General features: G+C 47.1%; 1 protein-coding gene and 1 long non-coding RNA gene across 4 annotated transcripts in view; one reads left to right on the forward strand and one right to left on the reverse strand.

Annotated features, from left to right (window-relative positions):
* Positions 1–25,645, reverse strand: part of LOC134359836 (adenylate kinase isoenzyme 1-like) — a 170,068-nt gene that overhangs the window by 42,427 nt on the left and 101,996 nt on the right. Inside the window, exon 1 of one of the 3 annotated variants that reach the window (XM_063073562.1) lies at positions 21,737–21,902. The exons of 1 other annotated variant lie outside the window; for it this stretch is intronic. The gene's annotated coding sequence lies outside the window, so the exon portion shown is untranslated. Of the gene's footprint in view, positions 1–12,277; positions 12,359–21,736; positions 21,903–25,645 lie in introns of those variants that run through there. One more of the 3 variants, XM_063073561.1, reaches the window with a different exon arrangement.
* LOC134359837 (uncharacterized) overlaps positions 1–25,645 on the forward strand; it is a 35,190-nt gene that overhangs the window by 7,523 nt on the left and 2,022 nt on the right. The window lies entirely within an intron of this gene.

Raw genomic sequence — 25,645 nt, forward strand, 5'->3', positions numbered from 1 at the left:
AACACAGAAAGGTCTGTGGGATGGGGGAAGGGTGTAAGGAAATCAGGACTGAGTTTGGCTGGTGGGAACTGTGAGCCAGCGGCTCCACCAGGTGCACGATTGTGTGCTGTTCTTCTTCTATTTCCGGCAGTTTAGACGCATCTAGGCGTATTACTGCCCTCCGCAGGAATGTATCATTAATTATAGAACTTCAAGGAACTCAAATTCTCAAATATAACCTAGTCTCACGTATAAACTGAATAATAAACTCTTCAATCAGATGTTGGTTCTCTTGATGGCCAAACAAAGATTTAATAGAAAACCAAAATACATTTAAGCCAGACAGCCTTCGTCCTGTGTTTTTGTGATAACACACCGGAGGAATATTGTATCATTTCTTAATGCATGCATTACTAAATGACAATAAAAGAGGACTGTGTGTCCTCATAATCTAATCTAATCTTGAACAACATGCTTCTTTCAATTTTGTTTCGATTACAGCTCAGCAAAACATGCTGGACTGTCTCTGGACTACCACGGTCACATAATCCAGTAGGATGTTTTCCTATTATCTTTAAGTAATAGTTTAGCTCACAATGCCCCAACCTAAGTCTTGTTAATTTAACCATATCTCTACAATTTAAAAGGTAACAGTCTGATACCTTTTTAACTGGTGGGTGACTAGAAAAATAATGCCTGCCCTTTAATTCGTTTTTCCAATCCTCCTGCCACTTCTTCTCTATACCTTTTTTAATCCTATTTCTCAATTCTGCTCTGCCTAGGGGAACTCTAATTTCTACTTGCCTGCTCTGTAAGGAAGACTTTGCAATGCCATCCACAGTTTCATTTCCCTCCACCCCAGCATGCCCAGGTGTCCATGAAAATTCTTTGGTCGGCCTGAATTGTGTGCTGTTTACTCTCAGCCAGCCTTTTAAAGTAACAGCAAATGCTAATGCGGTGAGATGGGGAGGTGGGGGGAGAAAGAAAGAGAGAGAAAAGAGAGGAAAAGAAGAGAGAAAAAGTAACGAGCAAAATAGAGAAAGAAAGGGAGAGAGAAAGAGGAAAAAAGAGAAAAAGAAAAGGAGAGAGAAAGAGACAAAGAAAGGAAGAGAGAGAGATAGACACACACACTAAAGATTTAAATTAGTGTAAATGGAGCCAGAAGCTGTTCTTCTTCCTTCCTCTTTTAGCAACCCCATTGCCTCATTTGTTTTATTCAATGACTCCCAGCAACCAGGACATTACTCTGGGCCGCTTGTAAAAGTGCAGCAGCCACTAGAAACAGAAGCAAAGATCGTGCCTGGATGTTTGGGAGTGTCCTGGGTGAATCACTTCTCTCCTTTGCTGCCACCTATGGAATACTCAGATACTGGCCACCTTTAGCATTTGCTAAACCCTGCCTTAGTCTGGCTGGTCTTCATCAAAGATCCAAGGACAGTGAGTGTGAACACAATTTTCTCAGCTCGCTCATATTTCCTTATCCTGATTGCTAGGAATTTGCTGATCAGCTTTCATGGGAGACTGGGAAGCACGGACGAGGATTCTAGTCCTTCGTGCTGAAGCTCAAACGAACATAAATTAGGGGAAAAGCAATTCTGGATTGGGAGTTGTGTACTGAACCAGATTTGATTAGGGAGTTTAAGGTAAAGGAACCCTTAGGAGACAGTGATCATAATATAGAATTATGATAACGCTGCAGTCTGGGAAGGAGAAGCTGTTGTCAGATGTATCAGTATTACAGTGGAGTAAAGGGAATTATGGAGATATGAGAGAAGAGACAGCCAAAGTCGATTGGAAAGGGACAGTAGCAGGACTGATGGCAGAACATCAATGGCTGGATTTCTACGGGGCAGTTTGGAAGGTGCAGCATAGATACATCCCAAAGATGAAGAAGTATTCTAAAGGGAGGATGAGGCAACCATGGCTGACAAGGCAAGTCAAAGGTAACACAAAAGCAAAAGAGTGGGCGTATAATATTGCAAAAATTAGTGAAGTTGAAGGATTGGGAAGCTTTTAAAAACCAACAGAAAACAACTAAAAAAGCCATAAGGAGAGAAGAGATGAAGTATGAAGGAAATCAAGCCAATAGTATAAAAGAAGACACCAAATGTTTTTCAGATGTATAAAAAGGAAGAGGTGCGAGAGTGGATATTGGACTGCTGGAAAATGATGCTGGAGAGGTAATAGTTGGGCAGTGGGGGGAGACAAAGAAATGGCAGTGGAACTTAACAAGTACTTTGCATCAGTCTTCATTGTGGAAGACAATAGCAGTATGCTGGGAATTCTAGAATATCAGGGGTCAGAATTCAGTATAGTTGCTATAACTAAGGAGAAGGTGCTTGGGAAGCTCAAAGGTCAGAAGGCAGATAAGTCACCTGCACCAGATCGACTACACCCCAGAGGTGAATGAAGAGACTGTGGAGGCATTAGTAATTATCTTTCAAGAATTACGAGATTCTGGAATGGATTCAGGAAGAGTGGAAAATTGCAGATGTTACTCCACATTTTAAGAAGGGAGGGAGGCAGAAGAAAAGGAATTATAAGCTAGTTAGTCTGACCTCAGTGGTTTGGAAGATGTTGGAGTCCATTACTAAGGATGAGGTTTCAAAGTACTTGGAGGCACATGATAAAATAGGCCAAAGTCAACATGGTTTCCTCAAGGGGAAATCTTGCCTGACAAATCTGTTGAAATCCTTTGAAGAAATAAGAGGCAGGATAGACAAAGGAGAGTCAGTGGATGTTGTGAAATTGGATTTTCAGAAGGCCTTTGACAAGGTGCCACACATGAAGCTACTTAATAAAGTTAAGAGCCCATGCTATTGCAGGAAAGATTCAAGCATGGCTAGAGCATTGGCTGATTGCCAGGAGGCTAAGAGTGGGAGTAAAGGGAGCCTTTTCTAGTTGGCTTCCAGTGACTAGTTATGTTCCACAAAGGTCGATCACTTATACGTCAATAATTTGGATAACAGCTTTATAGCCAAGTTAGTGGATGATACAAAGATAGGTGGAGGGGCAGATAGTGTTGAGGAAGTAGGCAAGCTGCAGAAGGACTTGGACAGATTGGAAGAATGGGCAAAGAAGCGACAGGTCAAATACAGTTTGAGGAAGTCCATGGTCATACGCATTGGTAGATGGAATAAAGGTGCAGACCATCAGACTATCTTCCAAATGTGGAGAAAAAGGTGCAGTGGGACTTGGGAATCCTCATGCAGGATTTGTAAAGGTTAACTTGCAGGTTGAGTCAGTGGTAAGGAAGACAAATGGAATGTTAGCATTCATTTCAAGAGGACTAGAATATAGCAGCAAAGGTGTAATACTGAGGCTTTATAAGGCATTGGTCAGACCACACATGGAGTATTGTTTTATCTAGAAAAAGATGTGCTACCATTGGAGAAGGTCCAGAAGAGGTTCACGAGAATGATTTCGAGAATGAAAGGGTTAATGTATAAGGAGCATTTGATGGCTCTAAGCCTGTATTCAATGGAGTTTTAGAAGAATGGGGGGGGGGAGGGGAGAGGGGGATTGAAACCTATTGAATATTGAAAGACCTAGATAGAGTGAATGTGGAGAGGATGTTTCCTGTAGACCAGGACCAGAGGGCGCAGCCTCAGAATAGACGGATGTCCATTTAGGTCAACAATGAGGAGGGATTTCTTTAGCCAGAGGATGGTGAATCTATGAAATTCATTGCCATATATTTAAAGTGGAAGTTGGTAGGCTCTTGATTAGTGAGGGGGTCAAAGGTTACAGGGAGAAGGGGGTTGAGAGGGATAATAAATCACCCAAATGAAGCAGACTTGATTGGCCGAGCGGCCTAATTATGCTCCTATGTCTTGTGGTCTTATAAAGTGACCAGCTGCAGGGGTCACCCTCCAGTTGCTGAAAGCGATCTGAGCTTGTTCTAAAACTACTCCTCAATGACGCAGTCAGCCACCTGGTGTGATTATTCTCGGCGCAGGGCAGCGATCACCTTTCACATGGGCGGGTTTGGCTCTCTGTCACGCCTCCAGCCAGCCCAGTCCTCAGGACCCCCTGGCTCTGCTTCTGCATGTGCTGCCGATCGACACACCCAATTCTCCTTCTTTAGATCAGCAGTTAGCATCGGTCCACAGTGCCAGTGACCCCGGTTCGGTTCCTGCTGCTGCCTGTTAGGAGTTTATCCACTCTTCCCGTGACTGCGTGGGTTTCTCCCGGTGCTCTGGTGTCCTCTCACACTCCAAAGACGCGTGTAGGGTTAGTGAATTGCGAGCATGCTATGTTGGCACTGGAAGCATGGAGACACTCGTGGGCTTTCCCCTCAGACAATATTGGTTGCAAATGATACGTTTCATTGAATGTTTCAACGTACAAATAAAGCTTATCTTTAACCATTAATCGTCAGACCAAAGGGAGGGGCTGCTTCAGAAAGAGCTGACAACCAGCACGTTGCATTTGATACCAGGCAATTCTGCTTCCTCGTCGACAGCGGGGATTGGAGCTATCTTTAGTCCTTCCTAGGCCCAGCTGTTTGCTAAAAGGTCAAGAGCCCACGCAGAATTGGTAAACGTCCCACCAGATGTCAGCGCTGTGCAGCTTCCAGACATCCGACGGGGAATCCTCATCTGTTCGTGTGGGACCGCGCCAGCCAGGAACTTGCTTACTGCCCCTGACATCGCTGGAGTTTAGGGCAGTAGTGAGGGTCCTCCGTCTCTGTCTGTTCACACAGTCACACACAGGTAGAGAAGGATCATTCATTGGTGTGTCCGTGACAATTTTGTTTTACCAGTCAGGGTTGATATACCAATGCTGAACCCCCAAACCTGGAGGATTGGTGGACCACTCTTAGTCTGGCTTCTACCCTTTGACCTGTTTGGCATGGGTGACTCTACCAAGAGCCAAAGCACAAGGCCCTGACTCCAGCAACGTAGCTCTCCGGGTCATTGAGGCATGCAAGCTTCCAAACCCTACAGTAGGGTGTGGTCCTCTTGGAGGAGCAGCTTGGAGAGGGAATCATTATCCACGTTCTCCACATTCAGGGAATAATACCCAGCTGAAGGGAAAAACTGGCCACTCTATGATTTGGCTTGTACACTGGCCTCTCCTGTTCACTGAGAGAGGCTGTTCAACCCATCATGATCACCTTTCCTATCCCCTCCCACATTCCGATCGAATTCCATCAGACAGGTTGGCGAGGGGTCAGGAGAAACTCATATGAAACCGTCGGAGGTTTTGAAAGGGAATGTTATCCCGGACCAGAGAGATTCATATCCGAGGAGCAAAGTCAGAATAAGCCACAAAGCGTCTTCTGGAGGAAGTCAGTGGGTTGAGCAGCATCTGTGGGTCGAAACTCTTCATTTCAGGTTGAAACTCTCCATGAGGAAAAAGGTTGGGAATAGGAGAGAGATCCTTACTCAGGGAGCTATGGAGACTCAGTTCCAAGTGAGAACAGTAACTGTGTGCAGACCGAGGGGGCGGATCACTGTTTGAATGGGGGAGGAAGTTTGCTCGTGTCGGTTTTGTGATGGTGGCCAGCAACGGACACCCACTGGGCACCCCCCACTCCCTCTTCCTCCCCACCTCTCTGCCGAGGAGCTGCAGCTGACACACAAGCACGCAGCGGTCAAGTCGAGCGAGGGGTCTGTCCGGACCCAGGGCACCAGGGATTGAAATTAGGACCGGAGCTGGTCTGGATTCAGACCGACACCTCTCCCACCTTGGCCACCATGTGCTTGTGTCCGTCAGGAGCTGCAGCTGGGGGTGGGGAGAGGAGGCAGGTCAATTTACATGTGGGTCAGAGTGAACTTCTCTGACCTGTAAAATGAAATCCCATCCCCGTCAGGAGACACTGATATACAGTGTTGGTGATACATTATGAGTGGGAGACTGAGTGTGTGCATACATATAAGATAAAATATTAGTTTTTTTTCTCACATGTATCAAAGCATACACTGAAATGGACAGCTTGCATTGAGGATGTGCTAGGGCCAGCTCACTAGTGTTTTCACACTTCCAGCACCAGCAGGACATGCCTACAACTAACCCTAACACAAATATCTTGGGAATGTAGGAGAAAGCTGGAGCATCTGAAGGAAACGCACATGGTCACAGACAGAATGCACAGACTCCTTACAGACAGTGGTGGGACTTGTGGCTAAAAGACGTCCACAGGGAGCTTAACATCAAAGGATGTACTTCGTATTGAAAGGACAGACAGAAAGGCATAGGCGGTGGTGTGGCTCTGTTGGTATGAGATGGAATTACATCTTTAGAAAGAGGTGACACAGGGTCAGAGAATGTTGATAGAGATGAGAAACTGCAAGGGTAAAACAAAAATTATGAGAATCATATATAGGCCTCCAAATAGTAGTTTGAGATGTGGGGTTGAGATTGTAAAGGGTGCTGGAAAAGTCATGTAATAAGGGTAATGTCACAATTGTAATGGGGGACTTCAATATGCAAGAGGATTGGTAAAATCAGGTTGGTATCAGATCACAAAAGAGGGAATTTGTTGAATACCTACGAGATGGCTTGTGCTTGAGCCTACTCGGAGAAAGGCTATCTTAGATTGGGTGTTGTGTAATAACCCAGGTCTTATTAGGGAGCTTAACGTAAAGGAACCCTCAGGAAGCAGTGATCATAATATGATTGAATTCATAGTGCAATTTGAGAGGGAGAAGTGTAAGTCACATGTATCAGTATCCCAGTGGAATGAAGGGAATTACAGAGGCACGAGAGAGGACCTTGCCAGGTGGATTGGAGGGGGATACTGGCGGGGTTGACAGCAGAGAAGAGATAGCTTAAGCTGAAATGCCTGGGAATAACTCTCAAATGGCAGGGGTAGGCAAGGGAAGCTAAGGACTGCATAAAAGCCGAGGAAAGGGCATATAAGGTAGCAAAAGTGACGGGGAAGTTGGATGATTGGAAAGCTTTTAATAATCCAAAAAAAGGTAACTAAAAAAGCTATAAGTAAGGAAAAGATGAAATATAAGGGTAAACTAGCCAATAATATAAAGCAGGATACAAAGTTTTTTCGGTTATATAAAGAGTAAAAGGGAAGCGAGAGTTGATACTAGACCACTGGAAAATGATGCTGGTGAGGCAGCAATGGGGGAGAAACAAATGACAGACGAACTTAATGGGTACTCTGCATCACTCTTCACTATGGAAGACACTAGCAGTGTGCTAGAGGTCCGTGAGTGTCAGAGTGCAGGAATTAATGCCATTGCTATTACAAAGGAAAAAGCGCCAGGCCAACTCAAAGGTCTTAAAGTGGATAAGTCACTTAGACCAGAGTCCTGAGAGAGGTTACTGAAGAGATAACAGATGCATTGGTCATGATCTTTCAAGAATCACTTGATTCTGGCATGGTCCCAGAGGACTGGAAGATTGCAAATGTCACTCCACTCTTTAAGAAGGGAGGAAGGCAAAAGAAAGGATATTTTCGGCCAATTAGCCTAACCTCAGTAGTTGGGAAAGTGTTAAGAGTCTATTAAGGATGAGGTTTTGGGATACTTGGAGATTAGTGATAAAATAGGTCAAAGTCAGCATGGTTTCTGTAAAGGGAAATCTTCTCTGACAAATCTGTTAGAGTTCTTTGAGGAAGTAACAAACAGGGTGGACAAAGGAGAGGCAGTGGATGTCACTTACTTGAATTTTCAGAAGGCATTTGATAAGGTGCCACACATGAGGCTGCTTAACAAGATCAAATCCTTTGGTGTTACAGGAAAGATACTGGCATGGATAGAGGAATGGCTGACAGGCAGGAGGCAGAGAGCGGGAATAAAAGGGGCCCTTTCTGGTGGGCTGCCGGTGACTAGTGGTGTTCCTCAGGGGTCAGTATAGGGACCGCTACTTTTCACATTGTTTGTCAATGATTTGGATTATGGAATCGATGGCTTTGTGGCAAAGTTTGCAAAGATAGATGGAGGGGTAGGTAGTGTTGAGGAAGCAATGCAGTTCCAGCAGGACTTGGACATATTGGAAGAATGAGCAAAGGAGTACAATGTCAGGAAATGTACGATAACATGTTTTGGTAAAAGGAACAATAGTGCGGACTATTATTTAGATAGGGAGAGGGTTCAAACATCAGAGGTGCAGAGGGATTTAGGAGATCTCGCAGAAGGCCCCTAGAAGGTTAATTTACAGACCGAGTCTGTAATAAAGAAGGCAAATGCAACGTTGGCATTGATTTCAAGGGAAATAGAACATAAAAACAAAGGGATAATGCTGAGGCTTTTTAAGACACCCATTAGGTCACACTGGAGTGTTGTCAGCAGATTTGGACTCTAATTTTCAGAAAGGCTGTGTCATCATTGGAGACAGTTCAGCAAAGGTTCACGAGGATAATTCCAGGAATGACGGGGTTAACATATGAGAAGTGTTTAGCAGCTTTGGGCCTGTACTCACTGTAATTCAGAAGAATCTGGGGTTGGGGTATCTCATTGAAGCCTACTGAATGTGGAAAGGACTAGATGAGGTGGACGTGGGGAGGATGTTTCCTATGGTGGGGGGTATCCAGATCTAGAGGACAGAGCCTCAAAATTAAGAGGCGACCTTTTAGAACAGAGGTAAGGAGGAATTTTTTAGCCAGAGAGTGGTGAATCTGTGGAATGCTCTGCCACGGACTGGGTGGAGGCCAAGTCCACGGGTATACTTAAGGCGGAAGTTAATCGCTTCCTGATCGGTCAGGGCCTCAAAGGATATGGTGAGAAGGCAGGTGTATGGGGTTGAGTGGGATCTGGGATCCGCCATGATGGAATGGCAGAGCAAACACGATTGGCTGAATGGCCTAATTTGCTCTTATGTCTTGTGGTCTTATGGTCCCACGATTAGGCTAGCATGAAAAATTGGGGGATTGCTGGGCAGCATGGCTCGAAGGACTGGAAAGACCTACCCTGTGCTATATCTCAATCAATAAATCAATCAATAAATAGATTGATTGATAGATAAATGTTTTTATTTATTTATTTGACAACATAAAGAAATAGCAGCTTGTTTAATTCGAGGAGATGTTGACTTCTCATTTCTCAGCCCTCATATCTTTAGAATCTTCTAAGAAATCATCTTTCATTTCGACCTATTCTGGCTCGTTCTCAGTGTCAGACTTCCTGCCTCACAGCAGGCTGTGGTTATTATCCGCCAACATAACACCCACTGAGCACTGAACTGAAGGGCTTAGGAGAATATTTTACAACAAATGACAAATAAAAAGTTCTGGCGACAACAATTAAAAAAAAACTATTTGGTCTCCTGTCAAATTGTTGTCACCAGAACGGTTCAAGGTATAGATGAACAGTTTGTTCTGGTTCAATCACATGGTCACCACGGCTAAGAACGCTCACTGCCATGCCTGCTTCCTCAGAAGACTGAGGAAATTTGGCCTGTACCCCGTGGACCCTCAGCAATTTTTATCGATGCACCATAGAACATCCTATCCCGGTGCACCACAGTTTGGTGCAGCAATCGCCCTGCCCAAGAAAGTAAGAAACTGCAGAGAGCCATGGGACACGGCCCAGCACATCAGAGAAAACAGTCTCCTCACCACGGGCTCTGTCTACACTTTTAGCAGCCAGCACAATCAAACACCCCACACATTCCCTCTTCCCCCTCTACAACGGGGAGAACATACAAACGCCTGATAGCACGTACTGCCAAGCTGAAGAACAGCCTCTATTCCGCTGTTATAAGATGACAGAGCAGTTCTCTATAAGCTGGATTCCCTTCTTCCATCGTGGCCTTGCGTTTCATTATCTGCCTGCTTTGCACTTTCCCTATCAACGTAACAGAATATTCTACATTCTGAGATTGCTTTTTCGTATATTACTTCAACCTACCGATGTGTTGAAATGATCTGAATGGATGGTGTGCCAAATAAAGTTTATCACTGTACCTTGGTACACATGACAGTGAAGAGCCGATTACCAGAAAGTCTTTGTTAAATAAACTACAGGAGGAGAATTAACTGTTACGGGAGGGGGTGGATTGTTGGAGGAGGAGGGTCAGTGGAGGGGAAGGGAGGGTATTGGCGGGGAGGGGGAGGGTTGGAGGAGGAGGGTCAGGGGAGGGGAGGGTTGTTGGAGGAGGAGGGTCAGTGGAGGGGAGGGTTGGAGGAGGAGGGTCAGTGGAGGAGAGAGGGGAGGGTTTGAGGAGCAGGGTCAATGGAAGGGAGGGGAGGGTTGGAGGAGGCGGGTCAGTGGAGGGGAGGGTTGGAGGAGGAGGGTCAGTGGAGGGGAGGCGGAGGGTCAATGGGGGAGAGGGGGAGGGTTGGAGGAGGAGGGTCAGTGGAGGGGAGGAGGAGGGTCGGAAGAGGGTCAATGGAGGAGAGGGGGAGGGTTGGAGAAGGAGGGTCAGTGGAGGAGAGGAGGAGGGATGGAGGAGGGGAGTCAGTGGAGGAGAGGGTTGGGGGTCAGTAGAGGAGAGGGGGAGGGTTGGAGGACGAGGGTCAGTGGAGGAGAGGGAGAGGGTTGGAGCAGGAGGGTCAGTGGAGGGGGGAGGGTTGGAGGAGGAGGGTCAGTGGAGGGGAGGGGGAGGGTCAGTGCAGGAGGGTCAGTGGAGTGGGAGGGTTGGAGGAGGGTCAGTGGAGGAGGGGAGGGTTGGAGGAGGAGGGTCAGCGGAGGGGGAGGGTTGGAGGAGGGTCAGTGGAGGGGAGGGGGAGGGTTGGAGGAGGAGGAGGGTCAGTGGAGGGGGAGGGTTGGAGGAGGAGGGTCAGTGGAGGGGGAGGGTTGGAGGAGGAGGGTCAGTGGAGGGGAGGGTTGTTGGAGGAGGGTCAGTGGAGGGGAGGGTTGTTGGAGGAGGGTCAGTGGAGGGGGAGAGTTGGAAGAGGAGGGTCGGTGGAGGAGGAGGGTCAGTGGAGAGGGAGGGTTGGAGGAGGAGGAGGGTCAGTGGAGGGGAGGGGGAGGTTTGTTGGAGATGGAGGTGGAGGGGGAGGGTTGGAGGAGGAGGGTCAGTGGAGGGGAGGGTTGTTGGAGGAGTGTCTGTGGAGGGGGAGGGTTGGAGGAGGAGGAGGGTCAGTGGAGGGGAGGGGAGGGTTGAAGGAGGAGGGTTAGTTGAGGGGAGGAGGAGGAGGGTTGGAGGAAGAGGAGGGTCAGTGGAGGGGAGGGGGAGGTTTGTTGGAGATGGAGGTGGAGGGGGAGGGTTGGAGGAGGAAGTGGAGGGGAAAGTTATTGGAGGAGGGTCTGTGGAGGGGGAGGGTTGGAGGAGGAGGAGGGTCAGTGGAGGGGAGGGGAGGGTTGAAGGAGGAGGGTTAGTTGAGGGGAGAAGGAGGAGGGTCAGTGGAGGGGAGGGGGAGGTTTGTTGGAGATGGAGGTGGAGGGGAGGGTTGGAGGAGGAGGGTCAGTGGAGGGGAGGGTTGTTGGAGGAGGGTCTGTGGAGGGGAGGGGAGGGTTGAAGGAGGAGGGTTAGTTGAGGGGAGGAGGAGGAGGATCAGTGGAGGGGAGGGGGAGGTTTGTAGGAGATGGAGGTGGAGGGGGAGGGCTGTTGGAGGAGGAGGGTCAGTTTCTGACAACTGTGAGAGATGCTGATGAAGGGCAATGAGAAAAGTTTCAGAGAGAAACAGAAAACACTTTCCGTGCAGATGGAGTAATGCATTTGGTTAAACCTCCGGGAAGTATGATTAAGATAAAGCCACTATCTGGGTTTAGGGTACACCCTCACGCTGTGACAAGAAGATAGCATGTCTGGTGCAGAAAAAGCAGGTCTTTAAGCATCTGAAATAATCTCTGCAGCCTGAGGGGTTCAGTGAGTGCCCTGGGCTAAATCCTCTCCCTCCCAGGATTCCTGACATAGCCTGACGTTCTCGTGGAGGAAGGAAATATATTTCCCTATAATGCAACCGAGGTGAATGGAAGAACCCCAGAGAAAGCTCAGCTCTGTGGAAGCTAGGACCTGTCAGCGGCCACGTCCTGTTCTCGCGACTGATGCCTGCTGCCAACACCCCGTGCAAGTCAGAGCGCTGCCCACCTCCGGGCATCACACACCACACAGGGACACATTACAGAGTGGTACTGGAGTCGAGGCACTGCGGGAATCGAGTCTGACACCAAACACCACTTCAGTGCTTTTACGGAAGAATAATTATTACACAATAACCTGTTTGGCCGTGCTCTCCAGGCAGGGGGTGGAACAAAGCAGACACAGAGCTTCATTTCCCCTTGACTTTCAATTACAGCTGATGAAAAGTGACAAGCGAGTAACGCTTGGAATTTGCAGTCCTCCTCCTGTTAGGGAGACTTACTTTTAAGCAACTCAACTCCAAAGGAGCGGGCAAGACTATTTAACCAGCCCTTGCAATCAGCAGAGAAAAAGAAGAGGGGACACTTACCTAGAATGGTTTCTGAATGTGAACGCGTCTTATGCTGAGAGCTAGGCAGCAAACTGGGCTTCAGGCGTAAGTGGTTTCTTGTAGTATCACCCTGGTCTATATATATCGTTCTGTGGTGGGGCTGGGCATGTCAAACAGTCTCATTGCAATCTGGGATAGAATTTTAATGTGCAGGAGGAGCCTTGCCTGGCAGGCGGTGAAGTCCGGGGAAAATGGCTCCTCAGCTGCTGCAGGCCGTTGCTCCCGATGGTTAAGGGTGCTGCGGTACGCAGGAGACACGTGTTCTGTGGCGGTGTTATTCCGCTAACCATGGCGGCCGCACACAGCTTGAAAGCCCGATTTTTCCAGCGCGAGGGCCGCGTGCGACCAAACGTTGTGGAGACCGGCACATTCCAAGGCCCACAGCTGGGTGCTGAGGGGCAGACTGGAGTGGTCGCCCATAGTCTTCGGGGGGGGAGGGGGCACAGCTCAAGGCTGCCCCCGCCACTGCAGTGGGACTACAGCCCCCACCCGAGCACGGAAGGGAAAACTGATGTCAGGGTGACAGGTTGCAAGCCCGCGAGGGGAAACAAAATAATCTGCCCCGCACCGTGAACAGTGACATACTGTACCGTGTACCGGTGAATTTTATGATTAAAAACAGTTTGCAGTTTAACAATCAGGTCCATGAGATTCCGAGGCCTGACTGGAGACACCACGGCGACAACCGACAAGGGTGAAAGGTTTTCCTCAAAGCTCCAGGGTCATTACGACTTGGGGGACTCTGCAAGTTCTGAACTACGGCTGGGGCCACGTAGTCGTTGTGATGCATACTAACAGCAGGAACACCCTGGGCCCAGCACGGCAAAAAGGTGAAAGATTTGCTTTGTTTGTCACAAGTACTGTACATCGAAGCATTGAAGCATACAGCGAAAGGCGCTGTTCGCACCAACAACCGACAGTCTGGGGATCGAGCTGAGGGCAGCCTATGAGTGTTGCCACGCTTCTGCCGCCAGCTCACTGCCGGTCCGTCTTTGAAATGGAGGAGGAAACTGGAGCAGCTGGAGGAAGACCACGCGGTCATGGGGAGTAACGTACAAACTCCTCACGGACAGCGGCGGGAATTGAACCCCGGTCACTGATAGCTGGCGCTAACCACTCGACAGCGCATCTTTCTCAGTGGCAGGAGGGGATTCAGCATGCAGTCAGATGCTCTTACACGTTCACTGCCATAGATGCTCTGGAGAAAGAACCCTGACTGGCTGCATTATGGATTGGTCCAGCTACTCCAAAGCACAGGAATGCAAAAGAGTTCTTTGTTTATTGGACACAGAACGGAATTGGCCCTTCCAGCCCTTCGAGCCACACTGCCATGAATCCCTCAATTTAACCCTGGCCTAATCACGGAACAATTTACACTGACCGATTAACCTACCAACCGGTACGTCTTTGGACTGTGGGAGGAAACTGGAGCACCCGGAGGAAACCCATGCAGTCACGGGGAGAACGTACAGGCTCCTGACAGGTTATGGACGCAAGCTAATCCAACACAGGCACAGCCCTCCCCACCAGTGAGAGCTTCTACAGGAGGTACTGCCCCAAGGAGACAGCATCTATTGTCAAGGATACCCACCATCCAGGTCAGAGCCTCTTCTCACTGCTGCTGCCAAGCAGGAGCTACAGAAGCCTGAAGTCCCACACCATCAGGTTCAGGAACAGCTACATTCCTACAGCCATCAAGTCCGTTAACCGAGCTGCACAATCCCAGCCCTACCTCACCAATGGAACATCACAGATTGCTTCTTGTGACAACATGGACGCCTCCATTTGTGTCCCTTCAGAGACCGTCTGCCTGGCGTCAGTGGTCGCATAGCCAGGACCTCCTGGCTACTCATACGACCATCCACCACCTGCTCCCATGGAGTCTCGTGACCCTGATCAGAGTGGGGGGCCAAGCAGGTGCTACATCTTGCTCAAGGGTGACCTGTAGGCCAGGAGAGGGAAGGAGAGCCTCATATCTCACTTGGTAGAGATATATCTCCATCCCACTACCCTATTTATAAATAACTTACGTAAATTCTGTCTGTTGGCTGTATCCACGTGCCCTGTGATGCTACTGCAAGTTTTTCCATGTACCTCAGCCTCACTGTGTCTGTACACATGACAATAACTGGCCTGGCAACACCAGCAGGCTTTGAAGACTCAAAGAGTAATTGAATGCAGAAGCAGGCCATTCAGCCCACAAAGTCTGTGCTGACCGCCAACCACCCACTTTACTCTCCCCAATATTCCCATCAGCTCCCGGTCTACAAGAGGGGTCTCTATTTCCTGAGGTGACTGAGGTCCTTTAACATCTGTTGGACGATGCTGAGGATGTTCTACGAGTCTGCGGTGGCCAGTGCTATCATATTTGCTGTTGTGTGCTGGGGCAGCAGGCTGAGGGTAGCAGACACCAACAGAATCAACAAACTCATTTGTAAGGCCAGTGATATTGTGGGGATGGAACTGGACTCTCTGACAGTGATGTCTGAAAAGAGGATGCTGTCCAAGTTGCATGCCATCTTGGACAATGTCTCCCGTCCACTACATAATGTACTGGTTGGGCACAGGAGTACATTCAGCCAGAGACTCATTCCACTGAGATGCAGCACAGAGCGTCATAGGAAGTCATTCCTGCCTGTGGCCATCAAACTTTACAGCTCATCCCTTGGAGGGTCAGACACCCTGAGCCAATAGGCTGGTCCTGGACTTATTTCCTGGCATAATTTACATATTACTATTTAATTATTTATGGTTTTATTACTATTTAATTATTTATGGTGCAACTGTAATGAAAACCAATTTCCCTCGGGATCAATAAAGTATGACTATGACTATGACTAAGATTCTACCACTCACCTCCACACCAGGGATAACTTACAGACTTGCACGTCTCTGGGAGGTGGGAGGGAACACAGTCACCGGGAGAACATGCAGACGGACACACGGACAGCACCGGAGGTGGAGATTGAGTCTGTGGCCCCTGGAGCAGTGAGGCAGTGACTCGCTGTTTTCACCTCACACCGTGTTACAGGAGAAGGCGATAGATGGATTCATTATGCTGGGTGTGAGGAGAGCTGGCACGCCCTCAAGCAGGACGTCAGCAGGTTTAGAGTGATGCAAACAGACACCCTTTTGGAACTTGGTGGGACCAAGCGGCAGGTATTAACAGCAACGCACGAAGCCACCGTGTCTTCAGCTTCTTGACCTCAGCATGCTTCCCAGATTCATCCCCAGGTGTAAGGCAGGAGGAGGAGGATGGCAGGAATTGTGGGTGGGAATGGGGTCAGGCCACAGAGACAGGGAGGGGCAGGAACTGAGGGTGGCTTGAAGCACTGGGGTGTTGGAAGGTTCATTGTCGGTCATGGGGCTGGGAAGCAGAGGACTTGAGCTTTGGTGGGACGTGATCCTGGGTATCAGAGGAGGCTGGCAGAGAGAGTGGGAAATTACCGAAGAAATCTATGTAAGGATCCGCTAAACTGGGAGCTTGGAAGCCAGAGAGAATTAAATAAGGACAATCAGTGAGCAGGACTTGCTTTGGGAGAGGTTGTGAGCGAGGCATTTGAAACAGAAGTAGGTTAAGGACTCAAAGGATTAATTAGAATTAGCAACCGAGTCTCCAAGGCAAGTGGATATGTTATTACACTCCATATAATCACTTAATTAAGGTTTAATGTATAGTGTAAACAGAAAGTTTGGCTGCTTGGTGTGCACCATGACATGCTTAAGGATGAGTTACAAGGTTGGTGGCTGTAACTTATGCTGAATCCACAAGTTTATTTTTCTGAATAAAGAACAGCATCTGAGATGTCAATAAGAGCCTCCTGCTCATATCAAAGTGCTTCGGAACGAACACTGTCCTCACCCTATCAAAAATATTTCTGTGCACCCCCGTCACCCCATTCTCCGCAATGTATTTACTTACAGCCCCTTACGCCGCTGGCGTTTAGGGCAGCAATGAAGGCCCTTCGTCTCTGTATGTCCACAGATGGAGAAGATTCCTTCATTGGTGTTTCTGTAACTGTTTGACACAGTCAGGGTTGTTAGCCCTGAGCTGAACCTCCAAACCTGGAGGACCGGCGGACCACTTTTAGCATGGCCTCTACCCTTTGACCTGTTTGGCATGGGTGACCCTCCTAAGAGCCAAAGCTTAAACCCCTGACTCCAGCCAACATCTCTCTCTGGGTTATTGATGCACACAAGCCTCCAAACACAATGACAAGGTTGTGGTCCTCTTGGAGGCTTCTTTGCAACAGAAAACTCTATTTTTCTGCCAGTTCTGATGAAGGGTGACTGAGCTGAAACATTAAATGCTTCTCCTTCTACCGATGCTGATGGAAATTCTGGGTGTTTCCTGCAATTTCACCTTTTCTCCAAAATTAATTTCTACAAAGCGTCCACAGAAAAGGTTGGAAAGGGTGCCGTTTTCCCCACTCTGTGTTCCTACTTCACTTGCAGTGATTGGTGGTTTTGACACCCAAGGGTTTGACATGACACACCAGCCTCCCGAACTCCATGCTATGCAAACTTGAAAGCACTCTGACTTACTATACATCACTGGCCTGCAGTCCGTCACCCTCCTTCACCCAGTGATGGACCAGCGTGCTTGTCTTCTTCTGCCTGGCTGTTATCCCCCATCCCCAGCCTTGGATTCCACGCGGCTACACTGACTCTGGTCTTCCACGAGTCCTGCTGAAGGGTCTCAGCCCAAAGCAGCAATCGTTTATTTCCCTCCGTAGATGCTGCCTGACCTGCTGAGCTCGTCTGGCATTTTGTGTGTGGTGTCTGGATTTCCAGCAAACTCAGAACCTCTTGTGCTTAAGGTCCATCTACCCCTCTAACCTACTAATGTTGCATCATAACACTCCGAATTCTGCCTGAAGACATTCTCCATCCTGACCCACTGATCTCCTTTCACTGTGCAGAGGTAATCGGGACTGGGGTCTAATTCCCCAGGCTTCAGCTGCCCTCTGACATTTCATCCAAGATGGCTGACCTTCAGGGGGAGTTGGCAAGTGATGTGATGCACTATCAATTACTCCAAAAGACTGGAAGTAGAATAAATACTGAAAGGCTTTTATTAACAGTAAAATGGGTCCTCGTCCATGCTGAGTATCTGCCCCTGGACTGAGAGGAGGAGCAGTGACACAATTGCCTTTATTCAGGGGTCTGCGGGAGGAGCCACAGGAGCAGTCAGCAGAGGGGCGTGTCCAGACAGATAACCCAGTTACAACCTATATACATGGTTTAGCACATGATGGAACAGTGCTGTTTTTTTTTAAAACAACTGTGTCTACAAGGGAAACTTCCTCGGGTTCAGAAAGGGGGGATACCTGTTCTAGTGTAGTGAATGGATATTTTCAAACGAAGACTCTTCTAAACGCTATACCAACCCACAATAAACCCATAGAAAAGTTGGTGGAAAGCCCAGGGCGGTATGCTGACTCTAGTGTGCAAAGCCACCGGGAAGTAGACTTAACCAGCGGCCCTCCTGAGTAGATACAGGGATGAGAATCTAACAGGAGCATTTAGAAGTTCAGGTCTTTCCAATTCCGGCAATTTGATCTCTTTTTTTAAATGCTTGGATTCCCACTGAGGTTGGTCCCACAGACCTTCAGATTCAGATTTACTTATCACATGTGCATCAAGTCATACAGTGAAATGCATCGTTCGTGTCGCCAGCCGACACACCCAAGGCTGTGCAAATGTCTCCACACATTTCAACAGCTACAACACAACAAGCGACTAAGCGACAACAAAAAGAACAAGCCTTGTTCATCCAAATCTGTGTGTGTGTGTGTGTGTGTGTTATATATATATATTATATATAATATATATATAATATATATATATATTATAATAAGAGATGCAGAGATGGCAGAGGAACTGAACGTGTATTTTGAATCAGTCTTCACAGTGGAAGACGTCTGCAGTATACCGGACTTTCAAGAGTGTCAGGGAAGTGAAGTATATGCAGTGAAAATTACGACTGAGAAGGTGCTCAGGAAGCTTAATGGTCTGAGGGTGGATAAATCTCCTGAACCTGATGGAATCCACCCTCGGGTTCTGAACTATGCAGCTAGTCATAGTCATACTTTATTGATCCCGGGGGAAATTGGTTGCAGAGATTGCAGAGGCATTAACAATGATCTTTCAAGAATTGATAGATCCTGGCATTGTGCCGGATGACTGGAAAATTGCAAATGTTGCTCCGTGATTTAAGAAGGGTGGGAGGCAGCAGAAAGGAAACTATAGACCTGTTAGCCTGACATCAGTGGTTGGGAAGTTGTTGGAATCGATTGTTACGGATGAGATTATGGAGAAGCTGGAGGCACATGACAGGATAGGCCAAAGCCAGCATGGTTTCCTGAAAGGAAAATCCTGCCTGACAAACCCACTGCAATTCTTTGAGGAAATTACAAGCAGAGTAGACAAAGGAGATGCAGTAGACATGGTGCACTTGGATTTTCAGAAGGCCTTTGACAAGGTGCCACACATGAGGCTGCTTAACAAGGTAAGAGTCCATGGAATTACAGGGAAGTTACTAGCATGGGTGGAGCATTGGCTGGTCAGCAGAAAACAGACTGGGGATAAAGGGATCTTATTCTGACTGGCTGACGGTTACCAGTGGGGTTCTACAGCGGTCGGTGTTGGGACCGCTGCTTTTTACAATGTATGTTAATGATTTGGACTATGAGATTAATAGATTTATGGCTAAATTTGCCGATGATACAAAGATAGATGGAGGAATGGGTAGTGTTGAGGAAACAGAGCCTACAGAGAGACTTAGATAGTTTAGGGGAATGAGCAAAGAAGTGGCAAATGAAATATAATGTTGGAAAGTGTATGGTCATGCACTTTGCTGGAAGAAATAAACGGTCAGACTATTATTTAGGTGGAGAGAAAATTCAAAATGCTGAGATGCAAAGGGACTTGGGAGTCATCGTGCAGGATACCCTAAAGGTTAACCTCCAGGTTGAGTCGGTGGTGAAGAAGGCATTAATTTCTAAAGGTATAGAATATAAGAGCAGGGATGTGATGTTGAGGCTCTATAAGGCACTCGTGAGATTACACTTGGAGTACTGTGTGCAGTTTTGGGCTCCATATTTTAGAAAGGATATACTAACATCAGAGAGGGTTCAGAGAAGATTCACGAGAATGATTCCAGGAATGAAAGGGTTACTGTATGAGGAATGTCTGGCAGCTCTTGGCCTGTATTCCCTGGAGTTCAGGAGAATGAGGGGGGGTCTCATCGAAACATTCTGAATGTTAAAAGGCCTGAAAAGATTAGATATGGCAAAGTTATTTCCCATGGTAGGGGTTTCTAGGACAAGAGGGCACGACTTCAGGATTGAAGGATGTCCATTTAGAACTGAGATGCAGAGAAATTACCTTAGTCAGAGGGGGGTAAATCTGTGGAATTTGTTGCCACGAGCAGCTGTGGAGGCCAAGTCACTGGGTGTATTTAAGGCAGAGATAGACAGGTTCTTGATTAGCCAGGGCATCAAAGGGTATGGGGAGAAGGCAGGGGAGTGGGGATGACTGGAAGAATTGGATTAGTCCATGATTGAATGGCGGAGCAGACTCGATGGGCTGAATGGCCTACTTCTGCTCCTATATCTTTTGGTCTTATAGTCTTATATACAAACGTTTGTATATATCTAAGACCTGTATGTCAGTGATAAGAAACCTCATTTCCGATTTTGATTAACTCGACCTCCCAGTTATTTTGATTCTGTTACTTCAGTATTTTTTGTAATATTTCAGGTTGCATCACATTTCTGCACCGTTCTGTTTTGCAACCATTATATTTATCGTTGTACTCAATATCGCATGTGCACTGTTTAATCTGCAAGCTCGTGCAAACAAGGAATTTCATTGCATCGTGGTGCACATGACAACTAACCTGAACTAGCGTGAAAGGTGCCAGATTAAAATCCAAGTTGCTGTTTTGTGAGACTGACAGAGGTAGAGTTGACACAGTTCAGGTTTGGTGGTTCCCACAACAATCTCTCACCACTGTAAAAGGTGCCACGGCCCCTGACCATTACACACTGCCCTCCGTCTCCCCGATAATCCAGCATCCGGTTGCTTGTTAATGCTGACGGTTTGCACTTTAGTCTGGAGTGTGAGGTGTGTGAGCCAGTGGTTCAGAGTACAAGCAGACACGTAGCCCCAGCTGCGGGAGCTCTGGAACCAGCTGGGACCAGAACACCAGGGGTGAAGAGTGTGGGTGGTTTGTAGTCAGAGCTGGGATTCAGATTGAGGTATGTTTCCTGCTCCTGGAAACTTTTTCAATATGTTATACAGTAGTGTAATAAAGTGAAAGAAAAGTATATATGGGTATTCAGAGGAATAACATCCAATTGTCCAGAAAGTCTGCACCATGTCCCAAGGGTGTCAGAGTTCTAGTGTATCTCTCTCTCTCTCAATCCCAAAATAATCTGAACAACAGTTATGTAATACCAGTTACACTCTCCACAAGTAACGACTGAGTGAGATTAGTTAACGATATAAAACAAAGTGCTGGAGCTCTTGTAACAGAAAGTTGAGATATAGTCATCAGGTGCTGATAAAACCTGGTCCTTTGGGAACCACTCTCTGCGCCTGCTCAGTACCCATTCTTAACCGGGGACCTCAGAAACAGAGAATCACCACATGTGGGTCAACGCCTTCTCCAACAAACCAGGCTTGTTTGGAGCAGGAGGGGCATCCAATGCCCCACTAACTCATCCAGTCTATGAACAGTAGGCATCACAGCCTGGGTTACCATCACTTGCCCAGTACAAAGTAGCAAATGAACACTCTGCCTTGGAGCCACGTTGGACCGTGTAGCTCAGATACCCAGTGGGTCAACTGGTTTTCAGGGAATCTAACACAAGCCACTGAGCACTGACCAGCTCAGTGTCAATAAAAGCCACTCCATCAAGGAGACAGTGAGTTTAGTGACATGGTGTCGTGACAACAACCTTTTCCTCAACGCCAACAGAGCACATGAGCTGGTCATCGAGTTCAAGGGGAGTGGTGCACCGGCTTCTGACCATATCTACGGTGCTGAGGTTGAGAGCGTCACGTTATTGGGGATGAACATCTCCTAATCCAACCACACTGGTATCACAGCCAAGAAATCTCACCAATGCCTCTACTTCTTCAAGGGGCTAGGAAATTTGATGCGTCCCTGTTGACCCTGACCAGTGTTTATCTGGACGCTTAACAGCTTGACACGGCAACTGCTCTGACCATGTCCACGAGGAACCACAGAGAGTTGTGCACACAGCTCAGCACATCACCGAGACCAGCCTCCCCTCCGTGGACTCTGTCTACGCCTCTCGCTGCCTGAGTAGAGCAGCCAGTACAATGAAAGACCCCACCCGCCCCAGGCACTGTCTCTGCTCCTCTCCGCCATCGGGAAGAAGATACAAAAAACCGGAAAGCACTCACCTCCAGGTCCAAGGGCAGCTTTTATCCCGCTGTTCTCAGACTCTTGAACAGACCTCTTAAATGATAAGGTGGACTTTTGACCTCACAATCTACATCGTTATGATCTTGCACTTTCTAGTTTACCTGCCCTGAACTTTCTCTTTAGCTGTTACACTTTGCACTGCTATTGCTTCATCTCGTTCTGCCTTAGTGTACTGTGTAACGATTTGATCTGTATGCAAGACAAGCTTTTCACTCTTTCTCGGCACATGGCAATAATTGACCAATAGCCACGCCAATGGAGTTGCCAAGTTGCCAAGTGTAAAATATAATAATGTAAAAGGTTATCAAAATGTGTAATTTTCTCCCAGCTTCACACACTTATAATTGGAATTGGTTGATGATTGGCACAGGTACTGAGGGACAGGAAAAGCTTGCCTTGCATACTGTTCATACGGATCATCTATTCTTGGAATAAGGCTGGCCATGAGTTTGAGACCGTGAGTAAAATGTGTGCACTCCTTTAGTCACAGGGCTGGTGCAATCTTATCGCGTTACTTCATAAGTCATTAATTAATGAAGGCAGCAGGTGTCCCAGCCAGTTTACGACAGGTTTGATGACACAGAAGAGAACCAGGGGGTTGAAGGTCAGCTGATTACCAGTACACACAGCCGTGCGTGATACCAGTTCGATCTCCACCACCCCCCCCCCAACTTCAGATCATTCTCAAGGGACACCAAAGACCCTCAGAATGGAAGGCTTGTACTTCCATTGGACCAGTCAGTGCCTGAAGCTGTGCGAGCTGCAGTGCTGGTAAGGATGGAAAAAAGCAATTGTGTATTCATGGCAGTCTCCAACATCAGCACGATGACTGTGACCAGGTGAAGTGATTTAATCACATTCACCGAGGGAAGAAAATCACTGAGGTATTGGGGATAGATCACTCACTCCTCAGCCATACTTCTGTTTACTATTCATAGATGGTGTTGGATTAGAATGGAGAGTTGTTATTTTTCTTGCAGTTTCACTTTCCTATGCTTGCCTGTATTTTTATATAATCATGTACATATTTGCTAGGGTCCCTAAGACTTTTGTACAGTACTGTATTTGTCAACATGGAGTGGACAGCGAGTTTGTCAATCTAGCAGAAGCAAAAGATGTTGGGACTGGTGAGGGTGGAGTACCGTGGGAGGGGTGTGGCACAGGTGGCAGAGAAGGAGTGCCAGGGACGGGGGTCTGGCACGGGTGCAGACACACCCAGCCCTGAGACACCAGACAAGGCAATTTGATTCCAAACAATTGGTTTTTTGATCATTACAAAATGTCTCTCTAGTGCTTCCTGCTCCCTCTCCGCTCCCTTCCCCTTTTCCCAACCATGATTCCCCTCTCCCTGCCCCCTTCCCACTCTCAGTCCACAGTAGAGACCCATATCAGAAACAAGTTTATCATCACTCACACGTCATGACATTTGTTTCTTTTTGCAGCAGCAGTACCATGCAATACATAAAATTACTACAGTTCTGTGCAAAAGTCTTGGGCATCCTAGATATATATTTTATATTTACAGTGGCGTGCAAAATTTTGGGCACCCCGGTCAAAATTTCTGTTACTGTGAATAGCTAAGCGAGTAAAAGATGAACTGATTTCCAAAAGGCATAAAGTTAAAGATGACACATTTCTTTAATATTTTAAGCAAGTGAACTTTTTTATTTCCATCTTTTGCAGTTCCAAAATAACAAAAAAGGAAAAGGGCCCGAAGCAAAAGTTTGGGCACCCTGCATGATCAGTACTAAGTAACACCCCCTTCGGCAAGTATCACAGCTTGTAAATGCTTTTTGTAGCCGGCTAAGAGTCTTCCAATTCTTGTTTGGAGGACTTTGCCCATTCTTCCTTGCAAAAGGCTTCTAGTTCTGTGAGATTCTTGGGCCGTCTTGCATGCACTGCTCTTTTGAGGTCTATCCACAGATTCTCGATGCTGTTTAGGTCAGGGGACTGTGAGGGCCATGGCAAAACCTTCAGCTTGCACCTCTTGAGGTAGTCCATTGTGGATTTTGAGGTGTATTTAGCATCATTATCCTGTTGTAGAAGCCATCCTCTTTTCATCTTCGGCTTTTTTACAGTGTGACGTTTGCTTCCAGAATTTGCTGATGTTTAATTGAATTCATTCTTCGCTCTACCAGTAAATGTTCCTCGTGCCACTGGCTGCAACACAAGCCCAAAAGGTGGCCGCAATGAGCAAAGGTATGTTTGGAGAAAAAAGGGTGCAGAATTTCATGAAAAGAACCCCTCTCCAACTGTTAAGCATGGGGGTGGATCCTTGCGGCTGAAAAGTTCTATTTTAACTTCATCAGTCCACAGGACTTGTTTCCAAAATGCATCAGGCTTGTTTAGGTGTTCCTTTGAACCTTTTGAATAGAACTTTTGGAAATCAGTTCATCTTTTACTCGCTTAGCTATTCACAGTAACAGAAATTTTGACCGGAGTGCTCAAACTTTTGCATGCCACTGTATACCTAAGACTTCTGTATACATACACATGTAATTGTTCAGTGAATTTTCCAGTAATTATGGTACAGTTGCTTCTGTATTTTTCTCGAAACTTCTTTGCTTTCAGAAGCAGATGTGAGACGACTTGAATCCATCCGATTTATGGGTTGATTGTTCCTACTGCAATTTGCTGATAATGAGACAGCCATGCCTACTTTTTGGTCTGGACCTTTCTTTATTCTCTTGACATTTCTTCTTGCCTTTCTTTGCTCTTGTAACACTTCACAAAACGGTCATAAGCAGCAAGCTTTACACTTCATTCTTGACTTCCGAAGAACACTTGGATTGGAAAAACTGCAGGATCCAACAATGGGGAGACCATCGCATTCAAAGTGTCCTGCAATCAAGATGTCCTGCATCACATTCGAGGTGTCACTGGTTAATATTTTATTTATGTTTGATTCATTTGTCAATTTTATTCTTACCTTCCTAAGTTATTGTGTGTTATGTGTACTACTGTGCTTTACACCCTGGTCTGGAGAAACAGTATACCTGTATATCGTTAAATGACAATAGATTAGGTTAGATTCACCTTTATTGTCATTGTGCCGAGTACAGATACAAAGCCAAGGAAATGCAGTTAGCATGTGACCAGAAATGCAAAGAATAGTGTTATTTACAAAATAACTGTGAATAAAAAGTAAGTGCTACAGCACACAAATATAAAAGTAATGAGACATTACAATATGGGTGCAATATTGCTTAGCGCTGTGATGTGAGGTTCAGCAGGGTCACAGCCTCAGGGAAGAAGCTTTTCCTGTGCCTGCTGGTGCGGGAGCGGAGGCTCCTGTAGTGCCTACTGGATGGGAGGAGAGTAAAAAGTCCATGGTTAGGGTGAGATGCATCCTTGATAATGCTTTTCGCCCTGCCCAGGCAGCGTTTATGGTAAATGTTCTCAATGGTGGGCAATTGGGTGCCGATAATCCGCTGGGCAGTTTTCACCTCCTGGTGGAGTGCTTCGCGGTCCGATACGGGACAATCACCAAACCACACTGAGATGCAGATGGTGAGTATGCTCTCAATGGTACAGTGGTAAAAGTCCATCGGTATCCTGGTGCAGAGGTGAGCTTTCTTCATGCTCCGCAGGAAATAAAGGCGCTGTTGCACCTTTTTGATCAGGATGGAGGAGTTCAGGGACCAGGTGAGATCCTCGGAAATGTGGACACCAAGGAATTTGAAGCTTGATACACACTCCACTACAGCTCCATGTATGTAGATGGGGACGTGAGTGTGGTTCCTAGCATGCCTGAAGTCCACAATGATCTCCTTGGTCTTCTGGGTGTTAAGGGCCAGGTTGCTGTCGGCACACCATGCGGCCAGGTGAAAGTTGATTTGATTGGCTGGTGTTCTAGGGCACTTCTAGTGGACATATCACTAGGCCAG

Source organism: Mobula hypostoma, chromosome 21 (assembly GCF_963921235.1).
Source record: "Mobula hypostoma chromosome 21, sMobHyp1.1, whole genome shotgun sequence".
Taxonomy (NCBI): domain Eukaryota; kingdom Metazoa; phylum Chordata; class Chondrichthyes; order Myliobatiformes; family Myliobatidae; genus Mobula; species Mobula hypostoma.